At 32.4% G+C, this 10,899-nt stretch overlaps 1 pseudogene; it reads left to right on the plus strand.

The window, feature by feature from the left end:
- Positions 1-4,657: 4,657 nt before the first annotated feature.
- On the plus strand, positions 4,658-10,605 carry LOC113260157 (ubiquitin thioesterase OTUB1-like; annotated as a pseudogene).
- Positions 10,606-10,899: the final 294 nt, after the last annotated feature.

Here is a 10,899-nt window from a genome sequence, read left to right on the forward strand (position 1 = left end):
CCGCAGCAACTAATAATACACTATATATTAATTGAACTTAAATTAAAACAAAAAAACAAATAAAAATTTACAATTAAATAGAAAATTATACATTTAAAGAGCACTAGTAAGTGAAAAGTCGACCAAAGGAAAGAAATGAAATATATGTAAATAATATTTGCATATACAAGGAACTTGTATGTACAATTTATAAAGAATTCTAACAATTCAATAGTATTCAAAGAACCCAAATAAAAAGTAGGCAAAAGACACAAATACCTATTGTTCAAAGAAGATATATGAATGGCCAGTAAAGTGAAAATATGATCTATCTCACTACTGATTAGGAAAATGCAAATGAAAATCATAATGAGACACTACATCACACCCACTAGGATGTCTATAATTAAAAACAATAACCGGTGTTTTTTGGAATGTGGAAAATTTAGAATACTCATGCATTGCTGATGGGGATGTAAAATGCTTCAAACACTAGAAAATAGGTTGTGACTACCTCCAAATATAAATACATGTAACCCAGGAATTCCACTCCTAGATATATACTCATAAGAAATAATATCAAATGTACTGTATGGTGACTAACATAATATAATAAAAAATCATTATAAAAAAAAAGAAAAAAAAAGAAATAATATCAAATGGCCATGCAATAATGTGTACACTAATGTTCATGGCAGGATTATTCACAAGAACAAAAAGGTGAGAACAAACAAAATTTTCCCAACTGATGATTGGATATGCAGAATATGGTATCTTCACATGGTATAGATATAAAAATCATTACTAAATACAACATGCATAAATTTTGAATATATTATGCTAAGCTAAAGAAGTCAGTCACAATATGCTGCATATTTTATGATTCCATTCATATGAAAGGTCCAGAATAGGCACATCTGTCATCACATAAAGTAAATTAGTTTTGACTTATGACATAGTTGAGTGAGGAATAGATGTTATAAGGCTGCTAAAGGAAACAAGACTTCTATTTGGAGAGAGAACAATTTTCTAAAATTATATTGTTGTGATGGTTATACAACTTAGGATATACTAAAAATCTACTTACCGTACATGTTAAATGTAATTATATGGTATTTGAATTGTATCTCAGTAAATCTCTTTTAAAAACATTCAACAGATGTTTAATATTTTACATAAAACCTCAGTGATTTGCGGTTTCTTAAAAGCATTACTTCCACTTGCTGTGATTAAATATTTATATCAATATCTATATAATAAATTGCTAACAGTCAAATATTGTAAAAGAAATGTTTTCTTAATATTATTGAGAGAAAGGGTTGCAAAGAAGGAAGTTCAAATACCAGTTTAGAGTGACACATATATGTCATAATGTCTTCCAAAACTAACCAGTATGTGGTAGATCAACTCATTGAAAAAAAATAAAATAAGAAAGTATTTTTCATTGCTACTCAATAATGCACAGGTACCACTTCCATGAAACTCTTAATGGTGACACATTTCTATTTCAGTCTTGATGACCAAGGCAGCTAGTCTGAACTATATAAAACTTTACATTGTTCACATATATTAACAGACATCAAAAGGTACACATGAAAAAGTGACATTTAGTATATGAAAATATGTATCATTAAATAAAAAGGAAATAAAAAATCAAGATACATTTTTAAAGTCTAGGACTACCCTATCTTTTATCAATTTAATAATCTAAATGTTGAGAATAATATTGAAACATTTTATAACAATTTGATGTTGCTGTAGCATCCTAAGGATAGACTAAGTAGGACTTGTTGAAATTATGTAGTAAAGAGCACATGTTAGCTGCTTATTAGTCAATCACAGCAGACGTTTTGCAGTGTTTAATATTTTAATGTCGTTTTATCAACTGTAGCCCCAATGTGTGCAAAAAGTCTTTAGGGTTTAGGTTTTTTGTAGAAGTATGTACCGATAGTGCTTTTTTTCATGAGGAAAGCTTTGCTCCTCCTTTCTGCTCCATTTTTCTGCCTTCCTTAAAAAAAGGGGGGGGGGGAAAGAAAGAGAAAAGAAAAAGAAGGAAAAGCAAAAACAGCAACAGAATACTGTTCAGTAACAGAGTAATACTTGTGAATTATTTAAAGCTAATATATTTTAATTTTTCTTTTATTATGTGAGAGCTAATCTTACACACTTGTAGAGGTACATGCAGTGTACCAGTGGCTTTTTTAGGAAATAATTTATGTTGAAAATTTTGAACTACAAAAAGCTTTTGCAATTGAGTTTATAAAGAATAAGAAACCAGACTGTTCTTAATGTTTTAATGATACGAACCAGACATGCAGATTTGCTTCATTGTCTTTTGTATTTTTAATGATTCTTATACTTCCATATAAATAAGGGATATAATTTATTTTTTAATGACAGGTAAGATTTAAAAGGACCCCATAGTTAGAAAACAGAATTTCTCTAGATTTCTGTAGCTTCTGTCATAATTTTTAGCAATAATTATCAAATAGGTAGGTGATGATCTATGAAAATTCTCAATGAACACCTTATAAATTTGATAAAGTATTAAAAATTATATTTTCCACTAAGATGAAATCATAGAATTTTTAAATTTAAATTACATGTGCATTAAAAAAAACGTGAAAAATTTATAGATCCAAGATCCATTTCTTTCACTGGAAAGATAAACATTTAAATATAATTTACAAATTAAATAACTGGAAGTGGCTACTGACAAATGATTGAATACTAATTTTGAAAACACAGCATCATTTTCTTCTTTTGTGAATAAATTACATTAAATTTCTTCCTCCAATCCCATCAATATACATATGTAAGAATGATTTCTTCTCATTAAATGCCAGTAAAACAAAACATAGAATCAGTTTAGATATACATTATCCCTTCTGAATACCACTCTCATCAATCTACCCAAGATTAGATAGGTTAATGTACAAAAAGCAAATTCATCATTACATTAAACCACTTTAAATATTGACACACAACATTTGCTCAAAGTGTGTATATTCATTTAATATGATAAATCATTATTTCAGTTATAATTTGTGAATTGCAAAATAATGAAATGTTTCAAGTATCATAGTGATTCCCTCCATTAATTGCCTATGTGTGCTGTGCTCTTTCAAATAACAATATTTACAGTTTTCTGTTACCTAGTACTGACTATTTTTTAAAGTGCAATTTTCTCTTTGTAGAATTTTATAATAAAAAAATCTTCTTGTAATTTGTAAGTCTTCTGTTTTTTAACTGATGTTTTCCAGCAAGTAATTTTTTATATGTTATAAGAAAATGAAACAGACCGGAATTTTTTTAAAAAATGGCTGTTTATCACAGACATTTAAATAATAACCCATAAAGGGCTCCTGCTCTGGCCCTCCTCTTGCCAAAGGCTTTCTTGTAAGATAAAGCAAAAATGTACCCACCAGAAACCCACAACCTCCTCTGCTAAACAAAAATCCCTAGAAATTGAGACCTTTGACTTCCCTACCAAAAAGTTCCCAGACCACTTCCAAATCCTCTGCTCGCCTCTTTTCTTGGTCTGAACTCACAAGGGCAAATCACAGACCTGATTTGTGCATCTCTTATTCTGAAAATGTTCAAAAGGCAGATGTTTCAGGGACTATTAAAAGAACTTGCATCTGTGGACTAGGGAGTCTATATATGTGTGAGAAAGGCTGCAATATACAAGCCAAGTTGATAAGGGAAGTAGGACAAGATATTGACCTGGTGTTCGGGCACAGAATTTTCTTCCTCTATGTTGCCATGTACCTGAAGAGAATCTGGCCATTCAGATCACTTAAAAAAATATATCTGTCAAGATAGAAGAATAGAGCTTATTTTATGTAACGGTTCATTAACTTAATTATAATTTTTGAATATTCAGACATATGAAATATGAGCCTTTATTTATACTTCTGCCCTAATTCAAGGAAATGTCAGGGTCAATCTGACAATCACCATTTATGGTCAGTATTCATCCATTCACGAAGCAGTTATTTATGAAGTTCCTATCATGTGTCAGACTTTACGTTTTGAGAATATAGCAGTAAAACAAAACAAAAAATATACACTTTACAAACTTCGTTTTTCTGAAGAAAAATTGGACTAAATTTAATAAAGTTATACATGCTCATTTTAAATGTGATTGAGTTCTAAACATGGGGATCTATTTTAAATAATATCTTACATTTATACATATGATATGTAAAAACAATTGTATCAAAAATAGGAACATAAATGTCCATCAACAAGAGATTGACTCAATAAACACCAATATTGATAAGTGCAATACTATATAATATGAAACAATCAAATGAACTAGATATATAGATAGATAGATGATAGATAGATGATAGATAATAGATAGATAGATAGAGATGTAGATATATATAAAACAAATGTTAGCAAAGATGTGGAGAAAAGAGACTCCTTGCACGTTGTCAGTAGCATTGGTATAACCAGTTTAAAAAAAAAACACACAACAGTATGAAGTTTCCTCAAAAAATTAAAAAATAGAACTATCATATGACCCAGCAATCCCGTTTCTGGGTATATATCCAAAAAAGAAAAATGAAATCAGTTTACATACTTATTCAGCAGAGTAGTTGAACAGATAATTATGATGATAGGATTTATGACAGATATAAGATTTTTTTCCTATACTAGAATGACAATGATGGTACAGTTCTGTTCTGATGACGGAAAGGTTATGTTCATAGTTCTAGAACAGTGTGGAAGAAACAAAGTTGAGTAGGTTAAAGAAAAATAATTCTAGGAGGCCAGATGAATTATCTGGGGGATTTAGAAGTCATCACTATGATGGAATTAAAATCTACCTACATTCATTATTTATTTTGACTCTCTGTCTATGTCTCTGTTTCTCTGTATCTCATTCCCATCCTTCTTTCTCTTTAATTGATTCTGTTTTAGAAAGATGAAGGGATAATAATTTGGAAAAAATGATACCAATATCTATGCAGCATCTATAGGAGAAGAGTATGCAAAGTAGTTTTAAGGACAAAGCTGTTTTCATGAAGACAAATAAATCTTTTAGTGAAAAAAATAAAATAAAATAAAATAAAATAAAATAAAAATAAAAAATAGGGGATGCTAGATTATCTGTTTAAAATAGCAGAGTACTAACCAGCATTCGAAAAATTTAGATGGGCAGAAAGCAATGGTAGGATCTCTTGGGGTCCATAGCATAGAGGGATTATAGTATCCTCTTGTCTATGAGAGTTTTGGAAAAGGTAGGTAGTCACTTTTGCACAATATACACAGTAAAAATTTAAAATATATTGCCATGTTTAAAATATTTTTGTTTGTGTTATAAAGTCTTTGTTCCCTAAGTAGAGAATGGAAGTTTGTCTTGATCTCTCATAACTTTCATAGTTAATGCTATGGCATCTTGCAGTAAATAAGTGTTCAATAAAACTTATTACAGAAATATGTAACAGTTCAATGTTTTAGTAAGTATACTTGATAGACCATTCTTGGTGCTATTACAGAGCACTAATGTGTACTAACGTTAGTAATAAATTATAGTTTCAAAAAATTTCACAGATTTATGACTATTCTAATAGTTACTGATATGAACCACATTGATTCCAAATAAATTTAACTTAATGAAAATAAAGATAAAATACATTTAATTAAATGAAAATAAAATAACCACTTGAAATCTTTGCAAAATACAGAACATCAATATCTTAAATTAAAAAATATATATATATAGTTTAATGATTCATTTATTCATCCATTCAATTGCTTTTACAATAAATATTTATTGAGTGCCTGCTCAGTGTATACTAATAACTTAAATAGATTTCCAAGCAGATGTAAAATTGTATAACCAAAGAAGAGAGAAGGTAAGAAACCAAATTAGTGAATTCTTCAGTCTCTAACTCTGTGAGATTTAAGAGAGAGATGAATTTCTTATTTACAAATTTTTCCTTTCTAGAATACCCTTCCACACAACGGTTAAATCCATTGTACTTCTGATAAATTTTAAGCATGGTCTTTTAATGCGTTATGACAAATCAGAGCTTGGGGAGCTCATTTCTGACATTATAAATGTCTGTTTTCAATGTAGTCCCCATCACAAGGCTGAACCAGTGCCCAATCCACTTCTATTCATTTCCAAAGTATTAATCTAAGTTTACTTTCTCATGGAAGTTGTTCACATAAGATTATTATTTTAATACTTCAGAATAATCTGGCATCTTTATTCCTTATTTTTATATGTCACATGGTTTGTACCCTGACATCAATCATGTTCTCCTTTGGCTGCAGTAAATTTATTTTAAAATTACATTTCAGATTCATTGAGGTCAGATGCCTTTGGCAGAAAGGTTTCCTTCCTCAGGTTTACAAAACTCAAAAATGGCTTGTAACATAATTTTTCTTTATGATATTTCAACAAAATCTGTCACACATTGTACAACAACTTCACATTCTTCATGGAAATTTTGCATTTATTACTCAATCTTAGATTTATCAAGGTTTATGATTAAATTGGAATGAATATTCATATATAGGTATGCAGCCAAATAGTTGAATGATTGCTTCATAAACCATATTTTCCTGATCACATGGAATATGTATGCTGTTTTGGCACTGTTAGGCTGTGATATTTATACCAATCTACATTTCAGAGACAAATGCATACAAGAACTCCAGGTGCAAATATTACTAGTACTACTGTACTAGTGAAATATAGTACCAAATATTTGGATAGAGTTTTAGAGGCCATTAAGACCACACTCTTATCTGACGCCTAAATCATCTTAGCAACATTGTGCCTATGCTTCTGTGATCATCCATTTTCCATTTAAATCTCTTTTAGGTAGAGAATTGATTACTGTTCCAAAGCAGAATTTTATGTTTCTGGACAGATCTACTAATATTAAAGATGGTCATGAACCTCTCCTGCTTATCCACTGGTTCTGATATAGGAATAACCAGTCTAATATTTTCTTTTTGTGCTACATCTATTTGAATTTCTGAAGCCAGTGGTCTTATAGCTCCTTAGATTCTTTTACATCACTTGTGTTTAGATAAAAGAGAGGTGTCTGTCATGTTGATCACTCTCTCAGAATGAAAGGTAAATACAAAGTATGTAATAGTATTAATGTACCATGTGTTCATTTCAGTTTCAAAAAGCCCTCTGTAACCCCACCCTTCTTTCCTTTACCTAAACTTTTTTCCTTTATATAAATTTTTAACGTTCATTTTTTCCTTGTATGATTGAAAACACATTTTTTGTTTGTTTGTTTGTTTGTTTGTTTTGGTTGGTTGGTTTCTTTTTAAAGGAGATATGTAAACACTTTTGATGGCAAAGACCCTATTTTATTTATGTTTGTATTTTGAGAGTGTCAGGATATGCTTTTCATATTAAAGATATCCCAATGACTGCCTTTTAAGTAATATTTATAAGTGCACTATAATCTCTATAAAATAAAATGATACCACCTTATTGAGCTTTGAGTTATTGGTCATAATCTATAATAACTATTTGATATTTTTCTAATTAAAATTTTTGGAAGATAAAAATAATATTTTACATTCCATCTCTGTTATGATTTATTTGTAGGAGAAAACCTCTGTTTAGTCTTATTTGGATGTACTGAAGCATATGAATTACCAGAAATTACCACTCTATTCTCATGAAAAAATAAGGATGCATATACAATGCCTTTTTTTAGATAATATGTTTCTGATTTGCCTGATAAAAAATCTGGTGGATTGAGTGGCTTTTTTCTATAATGGAAATAATAAAGTATTTTTGGATTTACATTACAAGCACTTGTGGGATATTGGCCTTCACTTATTCACATGTCACCCTTATAAATCCTGTAACATTTAATTACTACATTTTCTAATACTTTCTTAATACTCTTTTAAAACTGGATTTTTTTAAAAGATTCATTCTAAACTTTGGTGTTTATGAAATTATGTTTTCTATATCAGTTATATTTATTTTAATATGTGTTAGAGTGGATATATCATCATTACAAATTTTTAAAATGCACATCTGTATCACATAAAATAATCTCACATGTCACCATTGGTATTCATATGTAAGATAATGTGAAGAGGGATTATTTTTCTTGCCCTACAATTGTGTATTGTGGCCTAAACCTGAGAAAAATGAAGTTTTAAATGATTCCTTTTATAATGAAAGATATATAATAGGAGCTGCAAAATATTGGTTGCAGTCACCTCCCTTTATTACCATTCATGGGTGATTACACGCTGTCTGATAACCATAGCATTACTCAAACAAAAGCCTGAAAAAGAATCTTGAGTTGTGGCCCTTAAAGGGAGTACTCTGCACCAGCACCCCCTCCTCTTTGTCTATCTCAGGCTGGGGCAAATTAGGGAGAGTTCAAGAAAACTTCTTGTAGAGACTGCCAATGGTAGTAAAAATCAAAGATGAACATATTTTTTCTCACCTGGAATTTTTCGGGGACAGCTGATTTGGCTAACATCTAATACTTACTTGAGCAATATGAAAAGACATTTTTAAAAATGAAGAAAAAGTGTGGCAATGCAGTAGTTTATAAAATTATCTTTTGGCATAGAAATTATGTGTGTTATATATGTTAATTTTCCATTTGGACTTGAGCTATCTTGTTTGCAGCTGTGCAAGGAAACTAGAGAAAAGTGTACTGCCAGTGTCCTGACTCAGAGGATGCTGGAAAGTTTTGATACAAAGTCAGAATTCTAAAAATCACCCAACTGCTTTTTCCAAGAAAACTATTTCTATGTCTGCTACCTCGTCTGGTAACATTAACTAGAGAAGCAATACAATCAGCAATCAACTGAACTTTCAGTGAAAGACCCATGTATTTTCCTCTCACCTGCCTCCAAGCTTCCAATTCCAGAGGAGTTTATCTTAAAACTGTATGAAGTAGTACTAGACAAGAAGCAGATCAATTACAACACCTTCATTACAAGAGGGAAGGGAAGTGGAATAGAAAAACATATCACATCCTCTTCCTTACCTCAGATATTGAAAGAACAAGTTTGAGTAAGCAGAATGTGTATCTGTATGTGTCTTTGGCAGAGGCAAGTTTTAAGAATTAGATATGAATTTGGGGTAAAACTGAATGGGAAGAAATCAGAGAGGCAGACAAACCATGAGAGACTCTTGACTCCAGGAAACAAACAGGATTGTGGATAGAGAGCTGGGTGGGGGAATGGGGTAACTGGGAAATGGGCATTAAGGAGGGCACATGATGTGATGAGCACTGGGTGTTATATCCAACTAACAAATCATTGAACATTATATCAAAAACTAATGATGTACTATATATTGGCTAACTGAACTTAAATAAAAAATAAAATAAAATAAATAAAACTGGATGAAATTTTTTAAAGATTTTATTTATTTATTATTTATTTATTTATTTCAGAGAGAGAGCATGCGTGCGAGCAGGTGGGGGGAAGGGCAGAAGGGGGGAAAGAGGGACAAGCAGATATATATGTACACACATAGCACATCTTCTTTATCCATTCATCCGTCCATAGACATCTCAGCTCTTTCCTTATTTTGGCTGTTGTGGATGTTGCTGCTATAAGTGTTGAGGTGCAAGTGCTCCTTCAAATCACTATGTTTGTATCATTTGAATAAATGCCTAATCATGCAATTGCTATTTTTAACTTTTTGAGGAACCTCTATACTGTTTTCCAGAGTGGCTGCACCAGTTTGCCTCCAACCAACAGTGTAAGAGGGTTCCCCTTTCTCTGCATCCTCTCCAGTATCTGTTGTTTCCTGAGTTGTTAATTTTAGGCTTTCTGACTGGTGTGAGGTGGTATCTCATTGCTTTTGATTTGTATTTCCCAGATCCCAAGTGATGTTGAGCATTTTTTCATGTGTCTGTTGGCCATTTGTCTTCTTTGGAGAAATGTCTGTTCATGTTTTCTGCCCATTTCTTGACTGGATTTGGTTTTATTTTGTTTTTTGGATATTGAGCTTGATAAGTTCATAAAAAACAACATCTATTGACAGAAGATCAAGGACCTCTACAAAAAGTACTGGTACATTCGCAAGATCAGGACTGACTGAAACTGCTTCTACTGAGCTTTCGGGTTCTCCCACTTGGAAGCACTGCTGGATGACAGCAAGGAATTGCAGCGATTTAAGGCAGTGTCTGCCAAGAGCAGAGATGACCTGGTTGTCCCAGGGCTTCACCAAGTTCACAGTTGAGGATTTCCACAACAGTTTCATGCACCTGATCCAGCAGGTGGAGAAGTAGACCTCCGTAGCCAACCTGCTGGCCTCCTTCAATGACCAGAGCACCTCAGACTACCAGGTGGTGTACCTGTGGCTGCTCACCTCAGGCTACCTGTAGCAGGAAAACAAGTTCTTCCAGCACTTCATGGAGGCGGGTGGGTGGGAGGGTCAAGGAGTTCTTTCAGCAAGAGGTGGAGCCCATGTGCAAGGAGAGTGACCACATTCACGTCATTGCACTGGTCTAGGACCTCAGTGTCTCCATCCAAGTGGAGTATGTGGACCAGGCCAAGGGCAGAACAACCAGCCCACACATCTTTCCCAAGGGCTCCAAACTCAAAGTGTACCTCCTCTGTCAGCCTGTACACTAGGATATCCTCTACAAATAGGGCTGTCCCTGCCCACCACTGTCCTGCCTGCCCTCCCTTCTTCCAGGCACTAGACATGTAGAGTTTTTTTGTGGTTATAGATGGTTATATTTCACTCACCAATCTTTCCCCCACATGCAACCTTCCACATTTTTTTTAAAGGGGTTGCGGTGGTGAAAAATAAATAAATAAATTAGCCTTGGTGGAATAGTTGCATAGATGCAGTGGTAGTAACAGCTCTCGCCCTCCACTCCACTCTCTAGGTTTGTCTGCTAAGACATTTGCAAATATCTTCTATCAACCATTCCATAGGTT

The sequence above is a fragment of the Ursus arctos genome, unplaced genomic scaffold (assembly GCF_023065955.2).
Source record: "Ursus arctos isolate Adak ecotype North America unplaced genomic scaffold, UrsArc2.0 scaffold_22, whole genome shotgun sequence".
Taxonomy (NCBI): domain Eukaryota; kingdom Metazoa; phylum Chordata; class Mammalia; order Carnivora; family Ursidae; genus Ursus; species Ursus arctos.